The 20,900-nt window shown below is 37.0% G+C and overlaps 1 protein-coding gene across 6 annotated transcripts in view; it reads left to right on the top strand.

Annotated features, from left to right (window-relative positions):
• Window positions 1-20,900, top strand: part of AUTS2 (activator of transcription and developmental regulator AUTS2) — a 1,126,541-nt gene that overhangs the window by 524,271 nt on the left and 581,370 nt on the right. The gene's annotated exons all lie outside the window — the stretch shown is intronic.

Raw genomic sequence — 20,900 nt, 5'->3', positions numbered from 1 at the left:
ACATTTCTCTGCCCTTCAAGAGGGGTAGGGATGGTGTCCTTCCTCAGGAATTATCTCATAGATATTTTTCTCATAGAGAAATTGTCACTTTATTTCTTTTATTGATAGCAAAATTACCCTTTCTGGATTCAATAATCTTTTTTCAAGATCTAAATAAAGAAGAGTTTTACAAATAGGCATTATTTACACAACAGGAAAACCTGCCAATGTGGAGGTTTTTTGTGGTATTTAAAGGAATCTGATTTGTGTTCTGAATGATGAACATTGATACTCAATGCCTGCTCAGCTTTTTCTGAGAAAATAATGAAATCATGAAAATAAAACAAAGTGGAAAATAATTACTGATTCAGTTTAGTGGCCTTTAAATTTCTTTCCTCTAAAATGCTAATTACGCTGGTTTTCTTCTGCCCACACATTTCTCTTCATACATTTACATTAAATATATGAAAACCAGCATCATTTCGTTGAATGATAAGTCTTTTCCAAGCTTGGCAGAAGTAGTGTATTCTAAATGTTGATTTTTTTTTTTATCTTAATCTATGATAATGAGAAAAAGGGTAAGGATAAAGATTTTTTTGTACCTGCTTAATACAGTCAGCACACTTATCCTTGCTCCTTATTGTGGCTGAATATTCATGCTTACAGAAACATGCAGGATGCTGAAGCAGTCGAAATAACAGAAGTGGTCCATCTGCCATGTCTTCACACCAGGCTGGATGTGGGTTGAGATGCTGGAAGTAAAATCTGGAGACTGCCAGTGTCTGTTCTCTGTCCAAAAGCTAAATTGTCCCTCTTGGCTTTCTTCAGTAGAACAAGGCCAAAACCACTAACTTAGCCCTTGATCACTTTGAGACTGAACATTCTAGTATTTTTTTTTTTTTTATTGTCAATATGATAACCCTGAAAGAAGAAAGTCAGTGGTAGAAACCTCAAAAATTTTATTATGCTGTTTGTCACTTGTTTTCTAATTCCAGGAGTGTTTCTTTTTTATTCTTTAATAATACATTCTTTGAGGAAAGTCTGCAGTTACAAATCTAAAATGATTTTTATATTCACACAGTGTTGGAGGAGTATAAAAGTTTGTCCTTTGGTAAAATTGCTTTTAGTATTAATTGGCTTACATAAAAAAAAAAATCTGTGGTATTATTAGCTTACACAGAAAACATACGTACCAGATGCATGGTCAGCTCTGAAACTATGACCAAAATGCTCTACTTAGAATATGTTCCCAATAATGGGTTTATTCTGTTATCGAAGTGCAAAATCCATTGATATTATTGCCAAGTTCTCATCAAAAAGTGTCTTCTGTTTCAATTTTCATGCCAGCGGTATCACATGTAACACTTGATTTCAGGTACTATTGGGGAGTTTCATGCTCTTCTAAGTGGAAATAGTATACTCACAACTTACAAGAGTTTTGTGTCAACATATTCTTTGTTGTGCTTTATGATCTGGGATGTCAATATTAGCCTTTACTTATGCTTGTAATGAAGGCTCAGCTTCAGGTAAGTGGAATGGTGATACGTGGGCTCTATCCTTACTTCTTTTCAGCATCTCTCCGAAGTGTGGACGGAGACACTTCACCTTCAGAGTCTCCGTGTTACTAATGCAGTTGAACCATAGTGGGAAGTCTGGTGTAAGAAAACTGAAGGCACTCACCTGTTGGGTTTAACGACCTGGAACTGTTTTCTTACAAACTCTTCCTCGCCCCAATGTTACTCTAACTTCACAATTTCCTTTCATTTAGAGTTTATGCTCTTAAAGACCTCTTAGTGAACTAGGGTAAAATGCTGATCACTGTGTGTGCTAATAAAATAGACACCCACCCAGGTACACACACACACACACACAAGCTCACGTGTGCGTGTACAACCCCATCCACAGCCAGTATATTCTTCTTTCTTTCGGTCTCCCATTTATCAGTCATGATGTTAGAGAATTTAAAGAAGAATCCTTTGTTTTTGATTTAGTTGTATTTGTTTATATCTCTTTGGTTTTGTGTTCCAAAGATGTCTGCTTAGGTCTGTTACTTTTCCAATTCATTTATAAGCTGAAGATTTGAGAAATGAGAACAGCAGCTAAAATCAGTATTTACATAAGCATATTGCAAAGGATTCTTAAAGTAGACAAAATAAAGAAGGATTGGAACAAACTTTTCACATTTTTGGGAGCTTTTGAATAATGTGGGTGTTATACACACAGAGAGACACACATATATATTCATTACATACTCATGCCCAGCTCATATTCTAAATATAAATGGAAGTATAGACTAGTTGGAATCTATTTGCTTTTTTTTATTTTGGCAAGAGTACCAAAACTTGTTGGAGTGTGTAGGGTTTTTCTTTCTTTTTTTTTTTTTTTTTAAACGTTAATGCAGTGAACATGTTTTCATTTTAATTTAAATGTTTTGGGCTATATTCTCTTCTTATACATGTATTTGAAGTGTTACTGTGCATAGTGGATAATTAAGAACTTAGAGACAGGCTGATCTGAAGCCTGGTTGTATGACCTTGGGCAGGTTATTTAATATCTGTAAATCTGCACCCACCTACTAGAGTTGTGAATTCTAAATGAGACAAGGTGTTTAATGCATGCAGAACAGCTCTCATTAATAGCAAATTATTCCCATTATAGTGTGTGATGGACAAAACTTGGTCTTATTAAGTGGCTTTGTAATGTTGTGGTAGGTAGAGGATCACCACCAGAAATCAGTGATGTAAGAAATAAATTTTGGAATTTGTAGTTGTAGGTCAGGAACATTCTTACAGCTTTCTGAGGAGCCTATGTGTGTTCGGTCAGCCGTATACCACTTTACTCCATATGTAAACAAATAAACATAGAAAGTCACTCTCTGTGATCCTCTGTGATCACCATGATGTTAGAATGAACTATTCCAGGCTGTCCATGTATTACAGTTGTTTAATTTGTCCATTAAAGTCATTTGCTTATTTTTTCTCTCAGACTTGAGGCATTTAAAGACTGCTAATAGCTCTTGAGGTTGGGCTGGAAAAGTAAGAAAGATCGGTTCAACACCTCAGGTGTTAAAAGGTTGTGTCCCTTATTTGCTGCTCCCTGACCCCCAAAAGAAAAGTGGTTGCCCCAGCATACCTGAATGAAGTAACCGAAGTCAGGAGAGTGACAAGACCAGAGAAGACCTCTCCTGGTTGCCAGTGCCAGCACTTGAGCCCATATGCCAGTAGTTGGGAGCCACGTTGGCATAAGGATGACTGACTTGTCTGGCTGAACTTGATCCCTGGTGTGTAAAGGAAGCTTTCCTTCATTCTGGTGACATGTCCTGCCTACTTTTCTGGATAATTTTCAGCCTTCTCCCAGGTTTGAATCTAAGTGTCTTAGGCCCATAGTCTCAAACAGCTTGGATCCTGCTTTTGTAAACTCCAGTGATCCAGAGATTTTCCATAATGGTTCCCAACTAACAACTTTAATTTTCCTCAATTGCATCACATCTAGCTAAATGTAAATGTAGATATACATACTTTAAGATTATCAGGGAAACCAGTCCACTTAAACCTAATGATTAAAACTACCACATTACATAATAGAGGGGAATTGTGGAGTGGTGCACTTCTTAAAATGGGATGTGCATGATTACTGCTTTCCTGTGCACTCAAATTACTTAAGAAGTTGTGTTGATAGTGTTGGTAACAGGCCGTGGGGTGCAAAATATTGACCTGTGACTTTCCATCAGAGCTATAAGATCATAAAGGGATTAGGGCGCCTGGGTGGCTCAGTCGTTGAGCGTCTGCCTTCAGCTCAGGTCATGATCTCAGCGTCTTGGGATCAAGCCCCGCATCAGGCTCCCTGCTCAGCGGGGAGTCTGCTTCTCCCTCTACCCTTCCTCCCTGCTCATGATCTCTCTCTCTCACTCTCCCTCTCTCTCTCTCTCAAATAAAAAAAAAAAAAAAATCATAAAGGGATTAAATTCTTTGCCCTGTTCTGTTTTTGACTATAGACCCTTGAAATATCTCCTGTTTTTCTTTGAATAACATGGGTTTTTTAAAGACTGGGCTTTCCTTTGAGCAGACACTTCTGACTTTTTGTCTTTCACTAAGTACTGAGTACCTTCTCCATCAGATATTGTTCTAGGTGATGGGTTACAGATGTGAAAAACCATGCCCCTCTCAAGAAATTTAGGCTTCTTTTAACCTAGGTCCTTTCTTTCCTCTGTGATGCTTTTAAATATTTTTGACACATTGCATTTAAATGAGAGGATTTCAGCTCTACAGAGAACCTAACATTCTTTAACTTTATAATGTTTCTCTGGGTTTTAACTTTAGAAATGCAGCTACTTCAGTCTGGCCTTGACAGCAACGCCATTCGAAGTCATCTTCCTCCCCACCTGCCAGTACTTGCTGGTGATGCTGGGAGAGAATTTTGTAATTCAAGTATTTAATCAAAACCTGTCAAATGTTTAAAGATAAATGATGCTGAGTATTTTAACACGTTTCTCAAATAAGACTCTAATATTTGTATTTATTAATAATTAACTCTGGGTAAATGAATTATTGGCCATTACTTATTTGCTGACAAGTTCCCATTATAATGGAAATCTCTTAAAAATCTGAATTCCATCAGAGATCTCCAGTTGTTATGGGGGCATTTGAACTCATTGGTAAAGATTGAGTTAGAAAACAGCTCACCAGATGGAGAGTTCAGTGCATTTTAATTGTCAAATATATATTAAACATCTGTTCTTCATTCTTAAGGTAAATAAGATGTAAGCTTGGCCCTCAAGTCATACAAACTGAACAGATCTATGAGAGGAGTGAGTAGAGCACTTGGGAGTATGTATAAGGGTCAGTTAATTGTATGAGGTTTAAATTGTGCAGAACTTGATGCATGTTTATTTAGATTTTGAACAGATAAGGAAAAGGTGGGACAAAGTTTGAGGCAGCAAAGGTAAGAGCATAGAGAAATGGCATCATCGTGTGGGATTGCTTTGACTGTATATATCAAGTTTCTGGAGAAAGGTTGGACTTGAGTAGGTTAATTACAGGGAGTGTGAACAAAGCCAGGGAAGGAGTTGGGTGAGTGGGGAGGAGATGATTTATAGGTAGATCCAGACTTGACATTTGTGATCTTTTAAAAATGAGAAAGATGTGAATCCCAGGATCAATGACTGTGATGCTGCTTTTACTCGGAATAGGAATCCCAGGAAGGAGAGATTTGATTTTAGGAAGCTAATGAGTTTGGAAGTTAGAGGAGGTAGTTAGAAGTTTAAATTGTATATATCTGCAATGGTAGTTCAAAGAGCTTTCCAGAGTAATGGGAAGAACAAAACATTGCCATGCAAATTGAAATTTATGTTAAAACTTGTAAAAAAAAAAAAAAAGTAGTACCTTGTGAGAATTTCAGTATGTCCTTAAAACTCAGCCTTATGCTTATCAAAAGATATCTTTGAGGTGTGGTCGTATGTATAATTTTGGGTGACGCCTAAGAATTACCCAGTGAGTCACCAAAGTAGACTTGAAACATTGGCCTCAGAGGTACCCCATCTCCCAAGTGAGCACACCACTAAAATATTTATGTAATATTTAATATACAAAAATATTTTTATGAATTTTTTTGATTATAATAATGGAATAAAATATTGTAACCCATCACTCAAAAGCTGGGACATAAATAATGATTTGGAAGCTACCTATTTACTGTGCAGAAACATTAGGGTAAATGAAATCAGTTTCTCTCCCTAATGATAAAAAGTTACCATGTTTTTGAATTGTAACCTTTAAATACAACCCTGAATTATAATTGTCTCTTATAAAGTAACAAAACCTGAATCTTCACTTAAGTAGGTGTTTTGTTTAAGGTTAGGAACCACAGAATTAATCTTAGTTACCCTGGAGGGTTGGTTTATACCTGGACTAAGTATCTATATTCTGACTGACTCCTCTGCATAGTCACCAATAAACTCTAATTTCAGGGGCCTTAGACTAAAAAAATAATTGTACTTTCCATTTCTTTTTTTCTGTTTTTGATTCGGTGTGAATAATCTTAACTTTGGGAACAGGATCAATGAGTCATGAACAACATACCCTGACTATATGAACAGTACAAGTTAAATTCTGGTGAGCAGACATTTAATCATGTGTAGGATCTCCACAGTGAGATGACTTTTCCAGGCCACCCTGAGGAAATTGTCTTCTGTGTCCACATTTTTATTTATTTATTATTTTTATATATTTTTATAAAGATTTTATTTATTTGTCAGAGAAAGACAAAGAGCACAAGCAGAGGGAGAGGCAGGCTCCTCACTGAGCAAGGAGCCCGATGCGGGCTCTATCCCAGGACCCTGAGATATGACCTGAGCCAAGGGCAGACGCTTAACTGAGCCACCCTGGAGTCTCATGTGTCCCCATTTTTAGTTTCAGCTTTTTCATGCAGGGCAAAGGAATTGAGAAATTTGGTGAACGGGATAATCAGATGAGAAAGGATCCATTGGTGTCTCCAGTTGCCACCAACCCCTCAACACTCTCATCTTAACATTTCTGTGAAGAGATAGGCTAGGTATTTTTAAACATCTGCTGTCTACGGAAATCTTTGTTGTTGGCTGTTGCAACTTCTAATTGAGGAGATAAGATGAAAATCCAGGTGCTCCTGATGGGTGTAGGGAAATAGCCCTTGGCCTGGTCTCCCTGTCCCCTCAATCCCCTTCCTTGGCCCCTCAGATTTGGAGAAAATAAGTAATTTTTGGGGAAAAAGAAGATTTTACAAGCCACTGGACTAGATAATTGCTTAAAGGGCCTTTGGTTCTAATATTCCAAGATCCGTAATTCTAGGTCCTTTACACCTAAATGTTTGCCATGTGGGACCAATGCTTTCAATCGGTTTTGCTGCCTCTCTTAGCTCTCCTTTGAACCATAGGAATGCAAGGCCGTGGCCCCCTTAGTGTTTAATGAACACTGCTCTTCAGTGTCAGCAATGAAAGAGATCCAAATTTTGACTGACCAAGTCTGCCTTTCTTGAAATTAATAGTAATGAGTAATATTTCTGTTCTTCAGTTAGGGTTTAGCATATAGAAATATTGAGGCTGTAACCTCATTCTCTTCCATAGCTAGTGTACCTGTTGGTCACAGAGATGATTCAGGAAAGACTTTTTAGCGGTGTGCATCGAAAATCCCAGAGGGAATGGACAGGCCACTGTCATGGAATTCAGAAAGCGTCTCCTCTTCCTCTCTCTCTCTCCCTCCTCTCCCTCCCTCCCTTCCTTCCTTTTCTTTTTCTGACACTGGCTTCAAAGAAGTCATCCTATTCTTACTGGAGATTTCCAGGTTTAGAAATGTTGAAATAGTGGGTATGAGCTATATTATATAAAATGAGCTGTGGGCAGTGTGAAATACCAGGATTTACTTTGACTACTCACACAACCTTCATATTTGATAGATTTAACTGCCCTGGAGTTTCATGGACTATCCATCAGAAGCTCAGATCAAAGGACTCATTCCTTTGTTTAACTGCTTTAAAAAAATATATTTTTCCTGAAATTGTAAATTAGATGCCTCCCAATCCATTGCATAAGAAACTTACAGCTTTGTGAAACACCAAGAGTATCATTTGAAAAGAGGTTAAAAAACACAACTGGGGCTTGTTAAAGAGGAAAAGTGCTGTTTTAACTCCAAGTGTCACATTTTCCTATAGTCAGCTCCAGCAGTAAACAAGAGTTATTGGAAGCTGAGATAGTTTGAGACACTTCACTTATCTCCCGATACTTGACTTCAGAAGCCAAACATTTAAAATGCATTTTGCTCGCATAAAAGTGTTTATCCATTTAAAATACAATGTCATTTTAACAAAAGCACCCCGGTGACAAGCTGTTTAGATATTCCACAGTTAATAAACTGTCAGGTCCTATACACATATACGTGAAAAGACCAGCACAGTTACCCAAGGCTTGGCATTATAAATCACTGTTAACAAACCTTAATTTGCTTACTAGGCTAATGAATGATCTCCAATTTTCCTGTAGTTTATTAGCTTCACTAACAGTCATGTTTAAAGGGACCTACCTCATACTACACTTAATTTCTGCTCTGAAATCTTTGGTATCTGGTTTGCAGGATGGAAACAAAAACAAAATGGAAAAAAAAAAAAAGCGAGAAAACAAAGCCTATTAGTCTCCATTGACAACTCTCTTGTAATAAATCCAGGTTGTGCCTCTTCTCAAGTAGAGGCATTGCCAAAGGTGATGACTGTCTATTAGGGCTTATAAACTGTAATGTACTAGCAGATCTGCAATGGAGTGGTAAAGCCAGATAATTGTAGTCTTTCCTGTCTAAATGTGCTACTGTGGGAGTGGCCTCTGATTTTAAGGAGCCATCAAAAATGCAGCAGGGCATAACAGTTGTGGTTCCTAGTGAACTCCTGATACTTCATATGTTCATCACATCTCATAAAATCTTGCCCAAACCAACCAATGACTATGTGTACAGCTAGCCTGCCACAGAAAGAAATTGAGGAGAAACTGAATCATGCAGGTAGCATTACAGAGACCCACCAAGAACTCACCCAAGCCTACGGTGTCTCTTTTTACTCCCGTGAGTTCTGTTTCCATTTTAGTCCCTAAAGAAAACATTCACATTTTACCCTTTGCAAAAGGATCCTATCAGTAACCTACTTTTTCCTACCTTTGTGGGAAATAGGCCTGACTTTGGCAAGGGAAGGCAGGGCTGTATCCTGTGAAGAGAAAGTCATGGGAAGTTGGCATCTCAACCCTAAACCCAAAGGACACAAGAAATTTGGTTCCTTCATAGTTTATTTGAAATACATGTTGAAAATAACTTTGTAACAACACTAGCAATGTGATATGAAAACCTGATTTCTCTGAACAAAAGGAGCATTAATACTAGAACATTCTGGGGAGCAGGGGAAACTAGAGAAGCCAGTGTGTTCTTCTAGTCAAATATTAAACAGCTAAGCATCATGACCAAATGGAAGTCTTAAGCTGCATTTTTTTTTTATTTTTATAGAATTTTTTTTTAAATTTTTTATTCTTATGTTAATCCCCATACATTACATCATTAGTTTTAGATGAAGTGTTCCATGATTCATTGTTTGTGCACAACACCCAGTGCTCCATGCAGAATGTGCCCTCCTCAATACCCACCACCAGGCTAACCCATCCTCCCACCCCCCTCCCCTCTAGAACCCTGTTTGTTTTTCAGAGTCCATCGTCTCTCATGGTTCGTCTACCCCTCCGATTTCTCCCGTTAAGCTGCATTTTTAAAGAGGCATAATATAGTCACAAATTCTTTTCATCTGTTGCTAAATTGCCAGCTTTCAATGTAGTAATTAAAATAGATCTATTATTTTGGCTTTACCTTTATAGGTTTAGAGTTAATAGAACCTCTGAGTCAGAAGGGACCTCAAAGATCACCTTGTCTGACTGCCAGTCTGAGACTGAACTCAGAAAACTAAGTACTGTTAGGGTAGGCTGACAATTAAGGACTATGACCTCTCTCGTCATCGAAGCTGTCCTTTATTGGCATAGCTGAAGATCACATCAGTTTTTTTTTTTTTACCACCTACACCTCTCTGTTCTTTTGATTCCAGTTAACTAACAACTGTGCCTTTTCCATATCTAGAATAATAACACACAGACACACACACATGCACACATATATTTTAACCTCTGTTGAAGTTCATCTTGGTACACTTAGTACACTTGTTCGTTATTCAAAGCTCTGGAGATTCTACCATCTAATACATCATTGTTTCTCTTAACACCATGCTGGTGAATACTACCCGCCGCCGTTAAGTGTGACTTCCTCCTCTTCATCCAAGCTGTAGACTATAAAATACCAGTGCTGCTAGGTTTTCCTCATTGTTCTTTTTTTTTTTTTTTAAGATTTTATTTATTTATTTGACAGAGAGAGAGAGCGAGAGCAGGAACACAAGCAGGGGGAGTGGGAGAGGGAGAAGCAGGCTTCCCACAGAGCAGGGAGCCCGATGCGGGGCTCGATCCTAGGACCCTGGGATCATGACCTGAGCCGAAGGCAGACGCTTAACGACTGAGCCACCCAGGCGCCCCATCCTCATTGTTCTTTTTGTAATGTCTCTTCTTCATGGGATTTCATATATGCTCGCTGGCTATTACAGATTCTGGGTATTTATCTCCTTTGGTGATTTTTATGTGGAGCCTCAAAAAAAAAAAAAATCAGACATTCTTCCTTTGTTTCGTTTATCCATACATACATTTGGAAAGGGCTTTGAGACAGTCTGTGGACATGCTTAGTATACTGTCTCTTTTTCCTTTGTAGTCATCTTTTCCAGTTAAAAAAAAAGTAACTGGACATTATCATGTGGACACCTTTGTTCTGCTGAAGAATGGCAAAGTAATTGACCATTAAAATATACTTACCATAGATTCCGTTGTGATGTGGGTATTCATAGCTAAGCCTCTTCAAATTATTCTAATATATGTGAATGAGCAGTATTATCTAAAATAGATAAAAAGACACACTATAAAAGAGGTGCAATTTGATACAGTATTCATAACAGATATGCATGAGTAATAATTAGAAAAAGGAGACAGATGAAAAACTTGCTATTATTTATAATAGGTCTGTGTTATATACAGTTGAATTCTAAATGTGGAATTCTTGAATTGTGACACATATTTAAATTTTGAGTACAGAAGACATAGTAAGTTTATTTTTGAAATCATTGCAAATTCTAAATTGGTCAGGCCATGAAATTACATTCTGTTTTTTTCTTCATCTTTCAAATGAAGGTTGGATCAAGGTGCTCTTTAAAAGGGTATTTCAATGTCAGCCCATCTGTGGTTGTGTTGGAAAGACTGTTGTACAACCAATTAAGAGACTATACATGATCAGGGACCATTTGTATAAGTTGTTTTGTGATGAGAAAAGGAAGGTAAGTATCTTTTCCAAAGTCATACAACTAGGGGAAGAATTCAAGTTGAGAATTAAGCTTAATAATATAAAACTATCCTGCCAAGAGGCTGAATACTTCACATTGAGCAATAGGAAAATAAGATCTGCCTTTTTTTTCCCCTTAAACTTCTGGAAACATAGGCCAAATGATAAGTTCTGTCTATCTTTGTTTTACCTCACTAAATAGACATCAAAGCAAGTGGATCCTTATCTTTCAGCTAAGGATAAAACCTTAGTTTTTCTCTTCCATAAAAAGGTTATATAAGGAGTGTGTGGGTGGGTCAGTCAGTTAAGCATCTGCCTTTGGCTCAGGTCATAATCCCAGGGTCCTGGGATCGAGCCCTGCATTGGGCTCCCTGCTCAGTGGGCAGTCGGCTTCTCCCTCTCACTCTACTCCTCCCCGCCCCCCGCTCATGCTCTTTCTCTCTCTCTCTTTCTCTGTCTCTCTCTCTCTCAAATAAATAAAATCTTTTTTTTTTAAAGGTTATATAAGTGTTGTTGGGTTTTGTTTTTTTTTTTTAAATATTCATGCCTTGTAATATGTATAGGCCAATCTAATTAAAGCCTCACCCATGCTAGACTGGGCCCCAACAAAACTCTGCTTAGGAAAGCTGCCTGGGAAGCTTATTTTTTTACTTTTTGTTTAATAATAACCTTCACTTTTTAGCACAGTTAAACATTTACAGAAAAATTGAAGTGAAAGTACAGAGAGTTTCTATTATCTTTGGCTCCCATAGATCTACTAACGACGTTCCAAACCATAGGGTTACATTTGTCACAATTGATGAACCTACATTGGCACATCATTATCACCCAAAGTCCATAGTATATATTAGGGTTCACTCTTGGTGTTGCACATTTTTTAGGTTTTGAAAAATGACATGTATCCACCATTAGAATATCATACAGAATAGTTTCACTGCCCTAGAAATCCTCTTTGCCCCACTTATTCAGTCCTCTCTTCCCATTAACCCCTAGCAACCACTGTCTCCCAATTTTTACTGTCTCCATAGTTTTTCCTTTTCCAAAATGTCATACAGTTGAAATTATACAGTATGTAGATTTTTCAGATTAGCTTCCTTTAGTTAGTGACATGAATTTAAGATTCCTCCATGTCTTTTTGTGGCTTGGTAGCTCTTTTTTTTTAAGTGCTGAATAATATTCCATTGTTTGGATGTCCCACAGTTAATGTATCTATTCACTTACTGAAGGGCATCTTGGTTGCTTTCAAAGATTAGCTATTATAAATGAAGCTGCTGTAACATCTCTTTGTAGGTTTTTGTATGGACATAAGTTTTCAGCTCATTTGCATAAATACCAAGGAGCACAATTTCTGGATCTTACGGTTAAAAAGTATGTTTAGTTTTGGAAGAAACTGCCAAACTGTCTTCCAAAGTGACTGTACCACTTTGCATTCCCATTAGCAATGAATGAGATTTCCTTCAGCTCTTTGTCCTTGCCAGCATTTGGCATTGTCAGTGTTTTGGAATTTTACATTGTAGTAGATGTGTAGTTGTATCTCACTATTTTATTTATTTATTTAATTTTTTAAAGATTTTATTTATTATTTGAGAGAGAGAGAGAGAAACAGCATGAGAGGGGAGAGGGTCAGAGGGAGAAGCAGGCTCCCCGCTGAGCCGGGAGCCCGATGTGGGACTCGATCCCAGGACTCCGGGACCATGACCTGAGCCGAAGGCAGTCACTTAACCAACTGAGCCACCCAGGCGCCCTCTCACTATTTTAATATGTAATTTTCTAGGGATGCCTGGGTGGTTCAGTTGGTTAAGCATCTGCCTTCAGTTCAGGTCCTGATCCCAGGGTACTCGGATCAAGTCCCACATGGGGCTCTTGCTCAGCAGGAAGTCTGCTTCTCCCTCTGCTGCCACTCCCCCTGCTTGTGCTCTTTCTCCCTCTGACAAATAAATAAAATCCCTAAAAAAAAATATGCAGTTTTCTAATGACGTGATGTTGAACATCTTTTGGTATACTTGCCATCTGGATATCTTCTTTGGTGAGGTGTCCATTCAGGTCTTTTGCCTATTTGTTAATTGGGTTTTTCATGTTTTTTAAGTTGAGTTTTAAGAGTTCTGTTATGTACTTTGCATAATAGTCCATTATCAGTTATATCTTTTGCAGATATTTTCTCCCAGTCCCTGGTTTGTCTTCTCATTCTCTTGACACTGTCTTTCACAGAACAGAAATTTTTCCTTTTAATGAAGTAAAGCATATCAGTTATTTATTGCATGTGTTGTGCCTTTGGGGTTGCATTAAAAAGTCATTGCTGTACCCAGGCTTATATAGAGTTTCTCCCCCGTTATCTTTCAGGAATGTTATGGTTTTGTATTTCGGTCTTTGATATACTTTGAGTTAATTGTTGTGTAGGGTATAAGGTGTGTGTTCAGATTCTTTGTGTTTTTCTGTATTGTGTGTGAATGTCCAGTTGTTCCACCACCGTTTGTCTAAAAGACTTACCTTTGCTCCAGTGTATTGGCTTTTCTCCTTTGTCAAAGATCAATTAGCTCTATTCCCACTTATTTCTGAGCTCTCTGTTCGCTGTGTTCTCTGTGCATTGGTCTGTTTGCCTCTTCTCTCACCAGCACCCCAGTATCTCAACTGCTATAGATAAATAATAAGTACATGAATTGATATTTATTCATAATAAATCTTGTAGCTATGTCAGTTCTTCAACTTTGTTCTTCTCCTTCAACCGTGAGTTAGCTATTCTAGGTCTGTTGTCTCTCTCTATGAGCTTTAGAATCAATTTGACAATAGCCATAAAATACCTTGCTGAGATTTTGATAGGAATTGAATTGAATCTGTAGATCAAGTTGGGAAGAAATGGCATCTGGACAATATTGCGTCTTCTAATTCATGAACATGGAACATCTTTCCATAAATTTAGTTCTTCCTTTGTCTCTTTCAACAGAATTTTGTAGTTTTCCACGCATAAATCTTCTATATGTTATAAGTTATGTGTAAGTTATACATCTTGTTAGATTCATAACTAAATATTTCTTTTCAGGGTGTGCCTTAATTTCAAATAACACTTGTTCATTGCTGGTATATAGGAATGTAATTGATTTTTGTAATACTAACCTTGTATCTTGCAACCTTGCTCCTATCACTTATTTCTAGGAGTTTCTTTTGGATTTTCTACATAGGTGATCATTTCATCTGAGAACAAAAACAGTTGTATTATTTCCTTCCCAGTCTGTGTACCTGTTTTTTCCTTTTCTTGTCTTACAACATTAGCTAGGACTTCCAGTATGATGTTAAAAAAGAGTGGTGAGGGAGGACATCCTTGCCTTGCTCTTAAGCTTACACAAGAAAGCTTTGAGAATTTTACCCTTAAATATGATTAGCTGTAGTTTTTTTTTTGTAGACATTCTTTATCAAGGTGAGAAAAGCTCCTTTTTATTCCTGCTTTGCTGAGACCTTTTATCATGGATGGGTATTGGATTTTGACAAAAGCTTCATCTTTGTTTTTCTACTTGGTAATGGTATGTCTTTTTTTATATATACTATTGGATTGGATTTGCTAATATTTTATTGAGGATTTTTTATATATATGTTCATGAGAGAGACATTTTCATCTAATGTCTTTGTCCAGTTTTGATATTAAGATAACGCCAACCTCTTAGAATGAGTCATGAAGTATTCTCTCTTCTATCTTGTGGAAGAGACTGTAGATAATTACTAAAATTTCTTCCTTAAATGTTTAGTAGAATTTACCAACAAACCCATCTGGGTCTGGTGCTTTCTGTTTTGGAAAGTAATTAATTATTAATTCATTTGTTTAATCAGATCTGTTCAGATTACCTATCTCTTCATATAGGAGTTTTGGCATAGTGTGTCTCTCAAGGAATTGGTTCATTTCACCCAGGTTGTCATTTATGGCATAGAATTCTTCATAATATTCCTTTTTTAACTTTTTAATGTCTATGGAATATATAGTGATTTCCCTTCCTTCATTTCTGATACTAATAATTTGTGTCTTCTCTTTAGACTTAGTGATTTTATCGATCTTTTCAAAGAACCAGGTTTTGGCTTTATTGACTTTCTCTCTTGATTTTATTTTTAATTTCATTGATTTCTATTCTAATTTTGATTATTTCTTTTCTTCTGCTTGCTTGGGATTTAATTGGCTGTAATTTATCTAGTTTCCCAGGGTGAAAGTGTAGATTATTCATTTTAGAGCTATCTTCTTTTCTGATATATACATTTAGTGCTATAAATTTTCCTTTAAGGACTGCTTTTGCTGTATTCTACATATTTGGATGTATATTTTTATTGTTATTTAGTTCAAAATATTTAATTTCTCTTGAGATTTCTTGTTTGACCCATGTGTAATTTCTAAAGGGGTTGTTTCCTGGGAAGGTTTTTACTACTCAAAACTGTCACTTTCAGAGCCTCCACCCCCTGCCAACCCAGAAGCACTGATTTGTACCAAGCTCCTCAAAAGATTCTGGAGGAGTCAGACCAACACATGTTCATAGACTTTAGTTGTGCACATATATAATGTAATTTGAAAGTAATCTCACCAGTTGTAATTACTACTTGATTTAATTACAAGCGTATTTGTGTTAGATTTTATCTGCATCTTCCCTTTTCTTGCTATGGTATAGCTTGTCCAAGACTCATTTAGATATTTATCTAAATCTGACCCTGTATTTTATTTGATCCCTCTTCTGCCAGATAATTTGTCATACTTATGCAAAGACTTTTATTAATTTCTGGGTAGGATGCTGTCTTATTTGGCAGAACAGGAAGAAGTTCTGCATTGGTTTTTTTTTTTTTTTTCCCTAAAGATTTTATTTATTTTTTTTGACAGAGAGAGACATAGCGAGAGCAGGAACACAAGCAGGGGGAGTGGGAGAGGGAGAAGCAGGCTTCCCACAGAGCAGGGAGCCCGATGCGGGGCTCGATCCCAGGACCCTGGGATCATGACCTGAGCCGAAGGCAGATGCTTAACGACTGAGCCACCCAGGTGCCCAGTTCTGCATCGGTTCTTGCTAGAAGGTTTTTTTTTTTTTTTATGGGTCCATTCCTCTGAGAAAATTGCTATGAGTTTTATTTATATTAAGTTACATGTTTGAAAATGGAATCTCTACTTTTAAACCTGTCAATTTCTATGTACATAAGATTTCTTTAAGCAACAGAGAGTTCATTTAATGTTTTTATTCTTGATTCCATTCATCAAGCTTATTTCATTGTTTTTTATAATCCAGCAATAGGCTCATTGTTGCCTCATTTACTCTTTTGAAGCAATGGAATTATTTATGTATTTTAACTTTCTCATTTTCTGCTTTCCAACCACCACTTCCATTTAGTCCTGTAACATAAAATTTGCAAAACGTGAGTCTGAATAATAAAGGATCTCTTTGTTGATTGCTAAACATATAGTGACTTTAAACTCATTTCGGGTCATCGTGCTGCCAATTAGTTTGATTACAAGCATTTAAGTGGTCACATATAAAGCCTTCTGCTTCCTAGGGTTTCACTTTCAAATCATGAAAACTGAGTGCTCTGTATTCTCTATGTATATGGCTCACTTTTAATATTTTAGTCAAAACCTATGCCTCATAAAGATCACCCACAGTTTCAGAGCCTGTGTAAAGACAGTGTGCAGTTTTGGAGCAGTGGCACAATTTTACTTAAAAATTTATTTAAAAATATAAAATTATGTTCGTGTGTACATATGTGTAGGTAGGTGACTGTTTAAAGCGCCTCTTTCGGGCACCTGGGTGGCTCAGTTGGTTGGGCGACTGCCTTCGGCTCAGGTCATGATCCTGGAGTCCCGGGATCGAGTCCCGCATCGGGCTCCCTGCTCAGCAGGGAGTCTGCTTCTCCCTCTGACCCTCCCCCTCTCATGCTCTCTCTCTCTATCTCATTCTCTCTCAAATAAATAAATAAAATCTTTAAAAAAATAAAAATAAAAAAAAAATAAAGCGCCTCTTTCTTTTCATTTTTGGATATTGTCTACATTTGCAAATCATTAAAACTTTGGAATTTAAATATCATACAGTAACTGATATTTGGTCTGTGAGTGGAAAACTTTCAGAGAATGGAAGCAAAGGAGAGGTTCTAATGCAATACCTTCAACATAGGGAAATTGCCCAAGAGTGTTGGGAGATTTAAAAAAAAAAAAATCTAAGTTTATTAAAGTTTTTGTAGAGTTGATGAGTTTGTTTAAAGATGTTTTGAAAGCAAGGGTAAAATCATGACTCTCATGCATTACAAGATGTACATATTTTAAAGGTTTTATTTAACTAATAATGATGGAGCTTGGCAGATACTATAGCCAATTCAAAGGAGAATCAAAAGAACGACACAATTATAGATCAGGAATATTGAAATGAATGTGTAAATGGAAGATCAGTTGACTTTGAGGGAAGTCAGTCGAGCCTCTACATGACAAGACAGAATTTGCTTGATTATATACAATAATTATTTTGCGTTGTTATCACATATCTACAACTTACAGAGTTAGAAATTGGCTTTCATGGAATAAAAAGAACATAATACTGAAGAATTCATCATAGACAATGCTTAGTATTCCCATGAAGCAAAATTTTTCTCCTATTTGATCAAAAATAGTCTCAAAGAAGGTTCGTTTCATTAGAATTGGCCTGATTATTTTACATGGGTGTAGCAAGAGTGTCATTTTACTATATAAGCCTTTTTAAGTTAACTTTTCTTGGAAGGTTTTACAAGCATTTCATACTGAACTTTTAGAAGTCTCTATTATTTGTGTCCTAAGGCTGGAAAGCCAAACCCAAGAAACTCTATCCACCACCTGCAGTACCTGTATCCAGGGGACCCTTGAATAATACAGGTTTGAACTGTGGGAGGTTCACCAATATATGGTTTCTTTTCAATAAATACAGTATAGTGCTGTAAAGGTATGCTCTCTTCCTTTATATTTTCTTAATAACATTTTCTTTTCTCTAGCTTACTTTAAGTGTACACTATAGAATACACGTAACTTACAAAATATGTGTTGATCAACTGTTTATGTTATCGATAAGACTTCTGGTCAACAGGAGGCTATTAATAGTTATGTTTTTGGTGAGTCAAAGATATATGTGGATTTTCCACTGTGTAGGGGGTTAGGGATGTTCAGGGGTCAACTCTATTTAGGTGAATTTCTTATTTCTCAAAATTCCCAAAATATCCCAAGGTAGAAGAGATATTCCTTTCTGTTTGTACAGCTGGACCCTGTAAGTCAGATACCAAGCTAGTTTGTCTAGGGGATTTTGTAAGTAATAGCTCCATAAAGTCAATCTTAATTCCTTAACAGTGTCTAATCATATCTGATTAAACGAGCATTACCCTAAAATATGGCATTCCAGACAAGGCCTTAGACTTTTTCCAGGCATGTCCTGGTAAACAGGAAGACTAATTCTTATTGAACCTATGCAATAACTATATTTACATGAAAAATAAGAAGATTTTGAGTTTCTCAATTCTGGGAGGCGGCGGCGGGGGGGGGGGGGAGGAAGAGAAGAGCCAATGAGAATGAAATATTTTTAAAAATAAGAAATATTATTTAAAATATTGTAGTTTATAAAAGCAGAATATACTAAGTCATTATGAATTATTGATAACTTCAGAGCTTTCTTATATCTAGAACATTAAAAGAAGTAGAACATTAAAAGAGTATCAGTGACATTCCTGACAAAACAACCAGTGAATGAACCCTCAGTGGTTCATCTAGCCCTGTATAATTCATTCTTGCTCCACTGGATCTTGGGTTATTAATCTCATGAATTTGTCTGCTTCTCAAGTAAGAAGAGTTCTGGAAATCCTGACTTAGCCCACCGGCCTCGTCTTAAAGTTAGCAATGACATCAGAGGCATGTGCACAGGAGCCTCTTCTTTGAAGTCTTAGTTATTTGTATTACCTGGTACAGTCCTATTACATGGGGCTGCTTTGCTGAAGTCCAGAACTCTGGCCTCACCCATTGCTGAATGTAGAGCTTTTAAGGAAACATCAGAGTAAAGCAAAACAAAAACAAAAAAACAAAAAAACTGTGTAAATGATACAGACTTAAAATTTTCAAAAAGTGAGGGGTGCCTGGGTGGCTCAGTTGGTAAGCATCCAGCTCTTGATTTCAGCTCAGGTCATGATCTTGGGATCCTGGGATCAAGCCCCATATCTGGCTCTGCACTTATTGCAGAGTCTGCTTGTCCCTCTCCCTCAGCTCCTCCCCTGCTCCCCTGTTCTCTCTCTCTCTCAAATGTTAAAATTTCAAAGGTGAAAAGTCTGGGGGCACCTTGATGGTGCAGTCATTTGAGCATCTGACTCTTGGTTTTGGCTCAGGTCTTGATCTCAAGGTCCTGGGATTGAGTCCTCATCAGGCTCTGCGCTCAGTACAGAGTCTGCTTGGAATTCTCTCTCCCTCTACCCCTGCCCCCCGTGTGCGTGCTCTCTCTCTCTCTCTCTCAAATAAATAAATCTTTTTAAAAAGTGAAAAATCTGATGAAAATTCCAAACTAGAATAAGCAAACCAAGAAGGAAACTTGGTTGTTTTTATGGCAAAAAATCTTAGAATTATACTTTATTATAAGGAAGCAAGCTTATCAAAACTGAGCAGACTTTGGTAAGATTTTAACACATTGCTTTGCTTTTCTGACTCAGATATTGAAAACCAGTACAAATAAAATTCATTTTTCAAGAGTTGTTCTCATTATGCTCTTTGATATTCTGGAAAAAAACTGATACTTTACTTCAGGACTGGTTTTAGGAGGTCCATAAAGCCAAACTAATTCCATGATATTACTAATATGTTATTAATATGTAATGTGTTTATTATTGCTAGTTAGAAATGAGTGGGTAAATAAGCATTTTTTTCAGTTTCAGTTTCTAATACAGAACGTATCAATATCACACACGAATGTCATGGAGGTCCTCAAGTTTTAAGGGTGTAAAGGTGTCTGGAGATCTAGTGTCAACTGCTTGTATTATAATTTTATCTAAAGTAATTAAATTTGGGGTGCCTGTGTGGCTCAGCTGGTTAAGCAGCCGCCTTCGGCTCAAGTCATGATCTTGGGGTCCTGGGATTGAGCCCACATCTGGCTCTTTGCTCGGCGGGGAGTCTACTTTTCTCTCTCCTTCTGCACCTCCCCCTGCTGTGCTCACTCTCTCTCTCTCAAATAAATAAATGAAATCTTAAAAAAAAATAAGTTCTATTTCACAGAAAAAAATCTGAGGGGGGTTGGATAATTGTGAACTGCCAGTCAAATATCAGCATTTTAGCAGAGATTGTGAATGTATATAACTTTCTCTAGCTATATACATCTCTTCTACAACCCCATAAAGTAGCAAAAACAAACAAAATCATTAACTTGACTAGACTATGGAGCCTCTGTATAGCTTATAAAAATCAAAAACAAAAATATTTTAAATTAGGATTAATAATCAATATTTCAGTATTCCTTCTTAATTAGAAATGTCCTAGGTATCCAGAGAATACCCATTAATAACTCAATTTAATATTAGTTCAAGATTTTAAGTTCTTTAAGATTTTGGAAACTCTGTTCAAGCTCACATACTAAAAATTACTATTGAAATAAGTTCATCAGAATAATGATTTAAGGGGCACCTGGGTGGCTCAGTCATTAAGCGTCTGCCTTCGGCTCAGGTCATGATCCCAGGGTCCTGGGATCGAGTCCTGCATCGGGCTCCCTGCTCCGCGGGAAGCCTGCTTCTCCCTCTCCCTCTCCCCCTGCTTGTGTTCCTTCTCTCGCTCTCTCTCTCGGTCAAATAAATTTAAAAAAAAAAAATTTTTTTTTTTAAAAGAATAATGATTTAATTTGATCAAGTTTATGTTTTCATATTCTTACAAAGGAGAAATTACGCTAGCTTAGTTGATCAATAAACTTGTGTGTGTGTATATATATATAGGAAGAGCATTCCATGTAGAATTAAAATGTACACGTGTATTACACTTAACATAGCTGTTTTTATTAAACCAAATTTTATTAA

This window comes from Mirounga angustirostris, unplaced genomic scaffold (assembly GCF_029215605.1).
Source record: "Mirounga angustirostris isolate CCGP_5_RB_7025 unplaced genomic scaffold, mMirAng1.0.hap1 SCAF_5, whole genome shotgun sequence".
In the NCBI taxonomy this organism is placed as follows: domain Eukaryota; kingdom Metazoa; phylum Chordata; class Mammalia; order Carnivora; family Phocidae; genus Mirounga; species Mirounga angustirostris.
Note: the sequence above shows the minus strand (reverse complement) of the source record. Positions and strands in the feature narration are given on the sequence as shown.